We start from the raw sequence: 14,670 nt of genomic DNA, 5'->3' as shown, positions 1-14,670 counted from the left end.
GAAAAGATGGTGAAAATTCCTAGCGACATGAAAATACTTAATATGAAGGCAGGTTAGGGAAATGATTGATAGACAATGTGAGGATGGCATATAACATTATGTTTTGGTATTTAGAAGGTCTAGTTTATCCCTTTACATGATATAAAAAGCAAGGTAAATTAGTCAAGTTGGCAGGCAACAAACCTGCATTGATAAATATATACAGTGTGCCCTATAAAAACACCAGGAATCACAATGTTCACAAGGCTAAAAGATCAGTGAGTTACCAAAAATTGGTTATATTAGATTTTTCCATTTTTATTTTTATATGTGTGAAAGGGAAAATCTGCCTATTTACTGTTTAAGATTTTTAAATGCCTCCAATAAAAAACAAACAAACAAACAAACAAAAAACCCACAACAATCCTACAATCTTTCTCATTACCTTTTGTGAGATCCTAACATTGCTCAGCAGCAGAACTGGAGAATAAACCTGAATACAAAATGCGTCTAGTAGGCACAGTTTACCGAATTAAAAAAGATAGAGGGGAAAAAAGTAGAAAAACAGAGAACATACTAATTGGCATGACAACATGTAGTCCTGTAGCAATCATACAGCAGTTAGTATTTTATATAGAATGACAAATTCAGTACAGTGCCTGAGAGAGAGGGAGAGAGACATCAGTCTTACCACACTTTCTTGTCACTTACGACAATATCACTTTAAACTGGCATTTGGACAAGCTGAAAGCCAAAGAATAAAAGTAATTGGTTTGCTAAAAGAGCATACAATTGATTAATTATGCTTGGGTCAGACTGGCTATATTGGAGGGTTTCATTGCAGAGCCAACATTCATTTTTTTCTTTCTTTAGTGTCAGGCACCCTCTAGCCTCCATTTCCTCCCAAATAACAACTGCTCTTTAAATGGAGGAGCTGCATCTTTGAACTTGAATAAAAGGGTGGTTGTGTGGCGTAGGATTTAGCAGATGGGCTTAGAGAATCAGAATCTACCACTAGTCTTTTATTCTACTCTAGGAAAAGCTCTGCCATTTTTAATGGCTCTGTTTGCTACATACCCTATTAAGCACAGTAGTCAGATGTCATTCTGAGGAATCGGGCAGCTTAGTTTCCAGTGACATTGATTACACTCAACAGTGAGAGGATGAGAAAGAGTGGTGGGTGGAGAAGTGAAAAGACAGTGTGAGGCATTTCAAGGAGGAGGTTTGTGCTCCAGCACTTGCATGTGGGTGACAATCCCTCTGAGAAACAGTTTTTACTCTGAAGTGGAGCAGAGTTGAATCTTCTGTGCTCACTTTGGGTTTAATCTCCATCCCCGCAAACTACCAGTGCAGCCTGTAGTTAAATGTGCATTTACTTAAAATGAAGAGAAAATAACAGTAGCTGCATCTTTAGAATGGAGCTGTGATTTCACTGAGAGAGACCCTGGCATGTTCATCCCTGGCATAAATGGGTGTAGTTCTCAATGACAACGCTAAGCCTATTTACACAGGGGCTGAGCTAAACCCAAAGATGAAACACAGTGCTGTTCAAAATAAATCATTTAATCCTTTTTAAATTTTTTGTGATCTAACAACCAAGGATGTTTGTGTTAATAAAAGATGGTGTGACAAAGCTGTGATTGTCACTGAGCATGACTTGCTTTGAGATAAAAATTATGACAAACACACTCATAATCTTGTTTTAGATAAACATTTCATCTTGTTATTCAAGAGTAAATATTAGTGAGTTGAATAAATACTTAGTGATAGTTACCAAACTGCGAAATAAGGTCTATTTTTTGAATTGGAAACAGTCTGAGATAGCTTATACAAAAAGAGAAGAATAGAATTGCACTGGCTATAAGTCTGTTTTATTTCACCAAAGTTTACAAGGAATCAATATAATTGACAAGAACGTTGGCTTTAGTTTCTTTTTATTTTGCATATATTTATTTTAATAACAAATGAAGCAGATAAAAAAGGAGACTGCATGGCGCACAGTCTGCAAAGCATGTATTTTATATCACTTAAGATATTTAACAAACTACTAAACCACACTCTTTTCTTCTTGCATCGATTGGCAGAGTATCAGAAACAGTAAATATTTATTTTTACTTTGAAAAAATTAATGTTAATAAAAGGCCTCAGGCTTAACCTGAAAGAAAAAAATAATCTTTCAATCTTTGGCCTAGATTCCCAATGTCATTTATGTCTACGTAAGTCCAGAAGACTCCTAAAGTCTATGGAGTCTCTTCAAGATATAGGCTGGTTGCTTGCAATTAGAATCCATATTAACTGCCGCCTAATATTCCTTGTAAAAATAAAAATGCAAAAATAGAAGTACAAAAATATTCTGTCAGTAAGTACATCTACATTAATCATTGAAATTTGAATTAAAAATCAATTCCACAGAGACAATAGCTTTGTTCATTAGTCTTACTTTGTTTAAGGGCTGATATTTGGTTTGGGTTTAAGAGGCTCACATATCTCTGTTTATATTTTAGTGTAGGATAGTCAGAATTTTTTATCCTGTAACATTCTCTAACGGGTAGTACTTATTATGAAACTTGACAACCAACCAGATAAGCATGGTTGATTAAGGTAAGTGATTTACAATAAAATGCTTATGACATGTTCACTTTTGCTGTGTTTCTCTCTCAAATACTTGAGAAAGTACCTGTGAGAATGTGTTCCTATTCTTTAACTTAGCAGTCTTTTAAACTCCGAAGTAACAAAATTTGTGAAGATTGATAAAAACAATAATGGAAAAAATGGCTTTTTAACGCATTGTCAGGAAATGAAAATGCATATTTATGTTTCCCTATCTTTTTAGATTTCATAGAGATTGTGTTATTCCATTACCAAAAGACTTTGCATATCGGTATGTGTTTCTAAGGAAATACCAGTAAAGCAGTATAATTTAAACTTATGTTATCCTTTGGGTTTCCATTTTTTTTCACAATCGTTTATTCTCCTTTTCCTAAATCAGTCCATCAGATTAAAAAAGAAAACAAGCATAACAGTCTTTGAAAGCCACAAATCGTTGATGACAATGCAGGCAAATGTTAACTGAGTGTTTTTTCCAGTGGATTTTTCTGCCATCTATGAAATCAAGAATGGGACAGTTCTATCTGCTGTGTTACCAGCATTTTTTTTATTGGAGGTATACTATGCATGTCTTTGTGATATTTCATGTCATTTTCACGTCCTTGTTTCCAGCTACCCTACTTTCTGATTTACATTACTAAAGCTTTTGGAGATTCTCACGTGGAATGTAAGTAAGTATTACTTACATATTACTTGCATTATCTAAGTGTTACTATTTGTATTCATAAAGTGAATAAATACAAAGTTTAACATAAATCTCTACGTGTAACTACATGAACAGTGACAGCTTCAGGCCTCTTGGTTTTCATCCCCAGCTTACTAGGCGAGATCAGCAATGAACGTGCAAACTTTCCCCTGGGGAGCCTAGAGTGACCTTTTTTATCTCTCTGAGAGTGCTGCCAAGTATTTCAGTGCTCCCTGATTTATTTTATTTTTTTTTTAGAAAAAAACAGTTATTGCCAAAGAGAAGCCTAAAGGGCTTGGATTATATACATACGTACATACATACATATATGTATGTGCGTGTATAAAAATAAAATGAGAGCACAGAGAACATCAGCAGGCTGGGAGGTAGAAAAATGGAAATTGGCCAGCATCCAGTTAAAGAAAAATCCAGGCATGAGAAAAAAAAGAAATTCTTTAAAGAGGCATTTAACATAAGGTAAAAGAGAAAGGTTGTACGCTTAGAAGTTCTTCCTGAAACCAATGGTAGTATGGTATGAGAAGTAAAAGAAAAGTTATTAGTGGACTTTTATTTTTTGGTCTGGAAAAGTGTATAAGCCATAACTTTCATGTTTGGACTTTCTAAGCACTTTTATACAAGAGGCCTACTGGGGATCCACATTCTTCTACAGTCAGTATGGGTGCTGAGTCATCAGGAAAGTTGGCCATTTGGTTTTAGGTTTCTAAATATAGAGGTGAACATTTAAAGCCCTAATCTGGGAACCGTGGATGCTCGTATGCAGCTTTGGTGACCTGAATGATTTCATCCTTAAAATTGCTCGTATCAGAACCAAAGCTGTGCCTGTATTACACGTGCTCCTGAAAACTGTAGCTCCTATGACAAACAAAACCCAATTAATTGAAATTAAAAAATGGGAAAAAGAAATATAGAAATGTGGCAAGTTTCAGTCCCTGCTAAGCATCAAAACTCTCAGGATAGCTCATGTGCTTTCGCTCTATGCAGAGGAGGTGGAACAAGTAGACTTTGGGGCAAGGAACAGAAGAGCAACCTAACTTAAGGAACGAAGCTTAGGTTAAGCCTTAGAAGGGGAGAATTTTAACTGTTCACTTGGGTTTTAGCTATTGTGTTCAGGGGGTAAGGAGTACCCCCTGAACACACTTTGGTCTGTTTGGGAGCTTTGCTAAAATAGGACCTCATTTGATGTTCAAAATGCTGTGACAGAGAATTAGAATTACAAGAAGGTGTTTTCACTTTCACTGTAGATAAATTTGTATAATCCAGTATTGTATAGCAGGAGCTCCTTAAAAAAGCGAGGTTTTACACTGGTGATTCAGTGTTTTATTTTCACAACATTCTGTGCCTTCTGCATAGATCCTAGCTGAAGAGATGCTTGCTGAGTGCTTCCCCACCTGAAAATGTGGGGCGGGGAGGGAGAAATTCTGTCTAGTCAACAATTATGTCAGTTTGGCTAAATGCGTACATTGCTGCCAGTGGCGATGCGCCTCTCTGCCAGGGCAGGCCTTGGCCATTGTGCCTGCTGGGTGCCATCGAGGTGCCGTGACTTGCTCCTGGTTCCCTCTGCGTGCAGCAGAGGTGCCATCTCCCCACCCATCTACCAAGGTCTTCCAGGAAAGCCAGTCCTTGAACAAGCTGTGAGGTCTGATGGGTATTGTTCTGGCAGGCCAGGTTATGGCTCAGGGGTGCGCCAGTGCCTGGCTCTGCTTTAAGTGAAGCAAATACTTCATTATTTAGATTGATTACAGTCCAGGTAGGCAAAACTCTTGGTGATTTTTCAATTAAGGGAAGGAGATCTAGCAAGTGGATAGCAGCAGAGGAAAGACTGTTTTGAGATAAAATAATTTTTTCTATAAACTTTGTATCAAACTTTGTATCATGAGTACTTACGGTGTGTTTCAAGAGCTGTTTTTTTTGTAGGTGAGATAGCTGGGAACAGAACTTCTTCTTAAAAGGGTGCAAAAAAACTGTAGCTATGTTAAGCGACAAAGTACTAGCCATCGCATCCAACATGCACTGCTTTTGTACTGTGGCAGTTCATGTGCAGCTGATTGGTTAGTTAAAAAAAAAAAAAGTCATTACTATAATATGTGAGCTTCAAAATGAGACTGTGCCCTCATTTTCTATGAGAACTTAAAACATGCAAAGTTTGAGGTTTTAAAAGTTAGTCAGCCATGTCTGAGTTACAAAACCACAACGAGTTAGCAACTTAGGTTAAAATTTGAAATGAGTATTTTTTTATTTGTTTCTAGCTCAAAATCAGTTTTATCAGCATCCTTCCAACTGGTGTAAGACTAAGACAGACAATTTTACAACAAAAGGGGATTTCTTGACAATATTACAGCAGGACGATGAGAAGAATCTGTTTCTGATTAAACTAGGGTGGAGGACTGCACTGACACTTGTCTTGAAGGGTACTGTTACTAGCCTGCCCCTAGCCATAGACTTCTTGTCTGTTGCTCTGCAACACCTGCTAAATTCTTGGACTTTCTCAGCTGCATATAGATGGAGTCAAGATCTCTGGGCTCCAGAAGATAAATGCCTAATATGTGACCTACAAGTATACTTCTGCTGCCTGTGGTAGATACAAAGAAAGCAAGAAAGTCCTGTTTTATTCCACAGGAGGAAAATCAGAAAATGTTACATTATCCAGCCCTTTATGTGAGACTTTCTAATATGTTCTTTGGAGACGACTGAATCCTGCTTTCAATTATGCATGGTATGCTGAAGGTATTGATTTGTGACTTTATTACCAATCTTTACGATAATTCTCTTTATTTTGGGTGCTGTCTTTGCACAGAATCAAACCCAGAATGTTTCTGTTTTTCTTAATTGGACGTCTTACTGTTATATGTCTATTTTATACCTACAACATTCAAAACAGTAGCTATTTCATGTGTGCTACCATTAATATATAATGGATGAGACCTTGGTACAATTTAAAAAATACAGAATGCAGCTGAAATGAGACAGAGATAGGAAATCCAACATAGTGATTGTCTAAAATAGAGCCATAATTCCAGCTTAAAATTTAACATTGTGCGACTGGTTGCTACATTTAATTTGAATCTTGTATGAAAAGAAACATGGAAGATGGCAAATTTTGTATATAAAATATACTTGCATATTTTTCTAATGAATATGCCAATGCCATAAAGGGCCCACAACAGATTCCTGGTCAGTGGCTACTATTATGCAGCATTTAATTTATGCACAATTATACTCCTTCTTGTAGACAGCATCTCTAATAAGACATTTTTTAATATATGTTTTCTTTCCTGTGATTCCTAAGACCGTGGCTCAAAATTGATATAACAAATATTGTTCTGACCCACAGGAACCAAGTAAAAGTTATTCCACCAACTTCACTCATGACAACATCTCATCATAAAGAAATTTCATAGTCAGATCTCCAGCTGTTGTGCATACCTGTTCAGGTAGATCTGTTGACACTTTAATCAGTTTAATATCGAGTATTGTTGGGCTGCTTTTTCTAGGACCTTCTTTATATTTGTGGGTTTACCCTTCCAGATAGGTAAATGTGGAATCTTTTGGCAAAACAAAAAGGAAAGAGAAAATCCTGCAGCTTGAGTATGTCTCTGCATTGCTGTGTTGTCAGGCTCGCTTTTTAAAATTAGTTTTTCAGTTCTTCTCAGAAGTGCTTTAGTAAAAGATTAATGTTGGTGTTCAGCAATCACAGGACAGAAGCAGTCCAGAGTCTGTATCTGCTCCTTACAGAAAAGGCCTGTAATAGAAGCAGCAGGATGACTTAATACAAAGAATTTTGAAAAAGGAAACTAAGCTGTTCTGTGTTCTCATTTATTAAACAGAGAGAAGGAACTGAAGAGTAACCTTTAAGGAACTCAAATCGCACCTGAATAATTTGCATTTAGAAAGGATGTTCCTTTCGTGTTCAATTGGTTTATTGAATCCGTGTTAGATTCCTGTAAGTGCTGCACAGCTTTTGCATCTCCAGTAGTTTGCCTAAATGAAAGACTAACCTTTGGAATCTGGCTTGGCTATATTACATTTATGTTTAGTCTAATAGAGGTGATGAAAGTCATTGAACTGAATGGCATAAATTCCCTTGGTCCTTTAGAAGCAGCTTTAACAACAATCTCGCTTGGATGTTCAGAGTGACAGGAATTAACATCATTCCTATACATAGGAACATGCTTCTGCTTGAAACAGCCTTCACAAATTCATGTTTCAGTAATCTTCCATAAGGGCAATGTGGTGCCAAAAGAGGAAAAGCTGAATATACTTTTCATTCCCAGGAGAAATTAAAAAGAAGGCAAGTGCTTTGAGTGGTTAGCAAGCCTGCCTTCATTTTGATTCTACTGACCTGCCATAAAAAAACATGAAACAAAGCTCATGTTACTGAACAAAAATATTTTGAAAATGAGTGTCTTAAGGAGCTGCGGGGTTGGTGTGAATGTGGTCTGAGCTCTTTTTTTCTTTTTCTCTCTAGTGTACAGTATATGTTGACAGTAAGTTCTTCCTGCAGATAATGGTCATGAGAAGTTTTGCCTTGGGGGTCAGACAGAAAACTTTATCAGAAGTGTAAGAGAAATCTTGCTGTGTATGTGGGACTTCTATATAATACGCTTATTTCAGTCCCTTTCCGTTTCAGCATTTTTGTGTAGATCTCTCAGGTATCTTGTACAAAGTCTTTGTGAACAAAGTAGTATTTAAGAAGGTTTTCAAGACCTGTAATGTTTTGGGATTTGTTTGTGATTTTTGTGCAAAAGCAGAATCATATTGAAATCAGACATGCATCTAGTTTGTGAATTACATTTGGGAAGTGCTGTGTAGAAAAATACCCATAATCACTAACAGGGATTAGGGATTTAATATTCTACTTAATATACCCAGCATTAGACATGTAAGACTGTAAGTAGCATTTCTGAGTTTATTCATAGCAATAACTACTTGCTTGTATTAAGGCAGGGTGACAGTTCAGTTCTGATCCTGAAAAGCAGGAAAAAGCTAATGTCTTTGTGAACTCTGCACTCACGCTCTCTTTATGGGAACTTTGCAATAATAGTGCAATTGCTCTTTTGAGTCAGAGTCCAGGATCTCCTGAGTTATTCTGAATGTGCACTAGCCTCAGTTATTGGCGTCCTGGTCCCCAGATGGACTTTTTCTTCCATTGCCCTGCAGCATTCCTTGCCAAAAGTGTTACTCTTACCCTTTACTGGGTGAAGGTAGAAGGGTTAGAGTTTGGAATGACAGTACTGAAAAGTGAAAGCTTCTATAAAAGAGAAATCATAACTTTTTTTCTCCAAAAAAACTATGTAGACTTTGCTTTCAGATTGTTGAATCCCACCCCAAGAAGCTATCCAGTAAACAGTTTGTCGTTGCTGGGCATCAGGACCAAATAACAAGAGCCACAGATAACCATCATAAAGGACTGCTAAAGCCATATATAAACAAAGGATTCTCAAACAACCTGGATATTTTGTACCTTTCACATCAGCAAAAAGGGCCTGGCTGCAATCCTGGAGTTCAGTACAGCTGCTTAACTGTAACTGGTTGTGAGGCTGTCTAAGAAATTGTCCCGTACCGGTGAATGGTAATCTCATCTCAGTCATTGTCAGCTCGTTCTTGGGTTAGAGTGAGGGCAATATGATAACATGTATAGCAGTTACTTTGGTACTTAAGACTCGCAGCTAGCGTAGAACAATGCTGTGTATTCTCAGAGATGGAGGATACTGCCCATTTGTCTTCTGTTCCTTGCTCTGCCTGTTCAAAGAATAATAAATCAGCATCAGTATCCTGCTCTATTTTCTCTGGGCACCCCAAGAATGAGCTTTGGGGTATTTAAGGGATTTACTAAAGCTCAGAAATAAAACATGGGTCATCTAGAAAAATGGATCTTTCCCTTGTAGTAGCAAAACCTGACTGTGTGAGAACAGTTTTCTTTGGAAATGGTTCAGCTCTGTCTCAGAAGCTACAGAGAAGGAACATTTCTTTAACGTGTGCTCTAACGTAAGTACCCATATTTATGTTCACGTGTGTGTAAAACAAAATAAAAATTCCAGAACAAAGCAAGCTGACTTGCTCCTTCCTAGCTCCACACAGACAAGATCTTAGAACTGCATAGGTGACAGTTGTGCTGCTTTACACGTGCCTGATATGTGGTGGGGAAACAATACAGACATCCATAAAAAACCAGAAACTACTGTGCAGAAATGTCTTGCTGCTATTTTGTTTGCCTCTAAACAATGTTATAAATAAATGAATATGTGCAATTGACCATGGATTATCCTTTACTCCTGAGGATCTAAAAACTTGATTTGGAACAAGTTTTACAGGATATTTTATAACTTCTTTGGATTTTTTTTCTTACTTTTTAATAACTTGGCATATGAATTTACGAGTGTACTGTGGTACTGTCATCAAAAAGAAGATCAAAATGGTGACTAGAATAAGTGAAAAGGAGATAGAACTGGCATAAAATCTGTATGGAACAAAGAAGTTACATTTATTACCAAAAGTACAACTCCCATTGGGAACTAGGGTAGGTATCACACAAATCATGATGGAATATGTTCTCTAACGAAGGACCATTATTATGGGAAGCAGGTAGTCTCCATTTAAAATAAAAAGCAAGGCACAATTATATTAGTTGTTAGCATGTGAGCAGCTAAAGGAGCTGTGTGTGTTATTAGGCACTTACCCTTACTACCTGAAGTGGAATTTTCTGATAAGAAAATTGGGTAGGACTTTCTGTGGAAAAAAAGCAAATTGTGTACAAAGTTGTCTGTATGAGCCTTATGACTGATTTTAGTGCTTTAAGGTAAAGTTTTGCTGGCAATGAAACAAATATTTTGGCTGTTCTGAGGCCTGTGAGCTTTATTAACTACATGAATAACAAATACGCTTGATATATCTGCTCGCAAATTACGTTCCCTTTGCTTCCCTAGGATCCTTAAACCTTGACTGAATCCCATCATCTAAGACAGGCATTGCTTTTACTGTTGTTTCTATGACAGTTGAATGTGAATGGTGAATCTATCTTTGGAAAGCAGAAAATGAGATGCATTGTCTTTTAGTGGTCAGGTCTGATAGATATGCTCTTTTATGTGTCGACATTGAGTCTTATATAAGATTTTGCAAAAGTGAGAATAAGTTTTCCCTAGAGAGACAGACAAGGAATAAAGGATTAGTACATCTCTCAATACAATAACTCCTAATGTGAAATTCTAGCCCTATTTATAACAATGAGAGCTTTGCCACTGACTTCAGGAGGATCACAATTTTACCCCTAAGGTGCAGTTGTGCTTTCCTAGGAAAACTAATGTATAAAATACAGCCTCTGCCAGCACATTATCAATGCAATAGCATAGAAAGAGGATAACGTTGAATGACATCCATAGCTGATAATAGCTGCTGCGAGCATCCTGTCGAGCAGTGTATTAATGTTAGTCACCAGCTTTCTGGGTTTGTATAAGATTATTTTCTTCGTACCTGAATGAGGTAGACTCAGGATGAGTGGGGGTGCTTTGTGGAACTGTGGTTATAATTTGTTTTTCGTAATTTTTTTGGAACTCATCAAAGAATGTCAGATGTGGTAAAAGCTTCTTTGATTTTTATTAATAAAGCACACCATTTATAACTAGGTACATTTTTTAAGCCCTTCAAAGCACTGTTTAATTTTTCAGCTCTCTTTTTTGGTTCTATCTAGTTCTGTATTAGCTTCCTATCCTCAGGTCTTACCTTTTGTAAAGCAGATACTGTCATGCGTGAATCTCTGGGAGGTATCTTGCACCTCATGAAAGAAGGAAAAAGATTCTTGATTGGGATCCCAGTCTTCACTGACCCACAGTAGGTAGTGTGCTGTGGACATCAGCAGCATTACAGAGGGTCTTTGGCCAGTATGTTGCCTACAAGTCATGGATTGAAGACTGTTGCTCCATGTCTTCCAGGTCAGACTAACATACTGTTTTTGATAGGGCTGTTTAGATGTCAGCTAAGAAAATAACTCCCTGATGTGTTTGCATGAGAATGAATCCTATAGATAAAATTATATTATGTAATAGTTTCCTGCAGCTCCCCAGATACTTGTTAGAGTAGTCCAAAATTTAATTCAGCCTCTCCCTATGAAATTGGACTCTACTTTGTACTTCTGATTGCTTCTCTCAGCTCGATTAATGACATGGAAGCACTTGTTCTTTCTTTGAATAGTGTCTGGGTGTCTCCTGCCAGAGCAATGGAGATCACCTTCTGCTGAGCTTATACATATATGCAGCAACAGCAGCCATAATGGGTAATCTTCTTCCAAATTAAGGAGGCTCTGACACATCAGTCAGTTTTTCCCTGCCTGTATTTGATTGCACACTTAAAGTCAGCTGACTCTCAGATCAAATGGTGCCTTGCAGCTTTAGGCTCCACAGTGGCTTTTGTCTGTGTTAGGGAATTCTTCTGTCACTGTAAATGGTAAAACAAGACTCATGCTAAAGCTGGCCCTGGAATTTCTTTGCAATGATCCTCCCTGAGAAACGTGAGCTGCTTTGATTGCAAATAGGAAAACTCTTGAAGGACTGTGTGCACATGGCAGATAGAACTCAAGAAGAGAAGAAAATTATTTTATTGAATAATTTCCGAAAATTAAGTGGAAAAAAAAACCCAAAATATGTATATAAAACCAGAAGGAAGTAGAACAGTAGTGTGAGGTGACAGAGTCCTTTTACAGCCTGAAAGTACTGGAAGTTTTACTCAAGACTGCGCAAAGTTCTGCATTGTGGTATTGGATGTCACCGTCCTGAGATACTCATTTTGGCACAGGGAGGCCATTTCATTGCCTCTTGCTAGTGTGTTTCAGGCTATGCATTGAGCATTGCCAGTGTTTGGCTTTTTATACTATGTGCAATAGATTCAATTTTCCAGTTCTTACAGGCAGTATCTTTAGCAGTATCCCCTGAAATGCCTTATGGATTCAAGCTGTCCCTTAATCAGTGTTGCAGAGGATGCAGTTTTGATCTTGTTCTCTAATATATGAACTATGATACTAGATTCATTCTGGCATACATCTGTCAGACCAGACTGAAAGCATTCAGTTAGAGACACTTCATTACCAGAATGGGGCCAACAAATTGGAGGCAATCTAAAAAAGGAGGATTGAAATATAACATAGATGGGAAATAGAGGATATCTCAAAATAAGGTCATAATGAAGGATTTAAACTGCACATCTAACCAGACAGCAACAGGACATCCTCAGAATATGCTACAGTATTTGCATACTGATACTGACTTTTACAAATACGCAACAAACACGGATTGTTTGTGAAAAGAACAGCTATGGGTCAAGATGTAACATAACAGAGGAAACAACTCTGCAAATATAAATATTTATTATTAGTGGACAGTAACTGCTTCCTACAAAAATTGGCAAGAATGATGAATCCAACCCCCTTAATATTTATTGGAGAATTAGGAAGCTAATGAGAGAGTGCAGCAAAAAATGCTCTTCTGCCTTCTAGAAAAATCAGCAAAGCTAACATTGCCAGACCATAATGAAGAACACTCCAGTGTACTGAGAGATACTGGGCTACAGATTCACCACTAAAAACTACCAGTGCTTGATACTAAACCAAGGAGTGAAAAATACAAGGTGAAAAATCCAGCATTGGCTGAAGGACGTGCCGAAGAATACTTTTCCATCTGTAGTTTTTGTGATTGTTAATACTTCTATGAAACACTGCTGGACTGCCATAGAGCAAATTACAAGCAAGAGATGAATGCGTTTGGTTTGATCTTCGAGCCTCTTTGATTAGGTGCAGGTAAGAGTCAATGTCATCTCTGCATACTGTGGCACGTTTTAATATCTGCTGTTACTTTCTGGGTCGGTTTGCAGTTTGAGTCCTTAACTTACGACCTTTTTTTTTGTTGTTGTTGTTTAGCCATTGATTACACCCCAGAAGGTGTGATTCGCTTGAACTACAAAATCCCTGTTTGTTGTGGTACTAATAAGCATTGTGCCTACTGAAAGCTGCACCAGAAGAGAAAGGGAGGAGGCCTAACAGGCTTGACACCATCTTTTGTCTGTGTTGCAGCAAGGGGAGAGGGAAAGATGTCTAGGAATTGTCTTATCATCATATGCACATATACACATACATAAGCATTTTTATATGTTTATCTAATCTCTTGGATGCTTTTTCAATGCCTGTCTTAACCCTTTGTTCTTGAAGTAAGCAAGGAAAAACTAGATGACAGGCATTTAATTTTTTTCTTTCTCAAGAGCAGCTAGTGTCCCTTGTGTTGAGAAGAAAATGGGACCATGTGGAAAGCTAGATTTCAATTAACACATCAAAGGGCAGTTTGTGGGGTTTTGCCTATAACTAAGGTTTAGCTGAGTTTCAGGACTGTGGGAATTTTGTATTTTCCTGTACGCTCACGTATTGCATTCTTACCTCTCCTACTTCTCTACTCTTCCTCTGCTTCTCCGAAGGGGCCGAATGAAAGCAGTATAATCTTGTTGAATGTATTCTATGGTTCTTGCTGATGAATTAGATGAACAGCTGCCGGGAACAATCTGGGAATAGAATTCGGTGAAAAAAAGAGATGAGATACAAACAAATTCCCTTATGATGCCATTCATTCTATATGCAGTATTATACCGGAGGGGTGGAAAGATGGGAAAGCCTAAAATTCAATTTCAATTTGAGCTGGTTTAAAAAGAAGCAATTCTACATACATTGCACCCACAAAAACATGTATTTATAGGCACAAACTTTCACTTTGTAGGTAGAAACTGCACGGTTGGTTGTATACACTTGGGTTCTTGCACGCGTAAGAATTTACTTTTACAGGCACAACCATTGTACTTTCTCCTCAGTATTTCCCGAACAGTTACGCTAATTCTTACATTATATAGTTCATATCTCTTCTGTGTGCTTTAAACAGGGTTGGAAAAGGGGGAGAAAGGCCTACATTTTGGCATTCAGGACAATCAAAAATCCAATCCAGAAAATGAAAAGGGTCTCATTGGTATGTGTCAGTGTTCCTGCAATGTCCTTCTGCTCACATTTCTGCATTGTAAAACTCCAGCATGCAATTGTGTGTTAAGACTGGAAATTAAATGTAATCTCAGTTGCCTTACAAATCTTATATACCAACTGAAGCAATGGGTGTTTTGCTTTCTTGTCTTGCTAATTCAGTAAATGCCTTCTCAGTTCCTTTTCACCTAGTGGCACCTGGGAAACACACACAGAATTAAACACACTTGTCTACAGAAAAAGGAGAGCCAAACATAAGAATTACATTGATCTTGGATTAGTTACCATTTAGTGTAGTTCTGATAATTCACACTATTTTGGACAGGTTGATCAGATTGTTTGATGGGGATCTTGGTAATATAGAACATGTTATAGCCTTTGG

General features: G+C 37.5%; 1 long non-coding RNA gene across 1 annotated transcript; it reads left to right on the top strand.

The window, feature by feature from the left end:
- The first annotated feature begins 5,773 nt into the window (after nt 1–5,773).
- On the top strand, nt 5,774–12,849 carry LOC309672116. Its single transcript, XR_014269213.1, has 3 exons — nt 5,774–6,005; nt 6,624–6,723; nt 12,774–12,849. It is a non-coding gene; the product is annotated as an uncharacterized lncRNA (long non-coding RNA).
- Nucleotides 12,850–14,670: the final 1,821 nt, after the last annotated feature.

The sequence above is a fragment of the Vanellus vanellus genome (genome assembly GCF_965231255.1).
Source record: "Vanellus vanellus genome assembly, chromosome: 5".
Lineage (NCBI taxonomy): Eukaryota > Metazoa > Chordata > Aves > Charadriiformes > Charadriidae > Vanellus > Vanellus vanellus.
The sequence above is the reverse complement of the archived record's forward strand: the minus strand, read 5'-3'. Positions and strand labels throughout refer to the sequence as shown.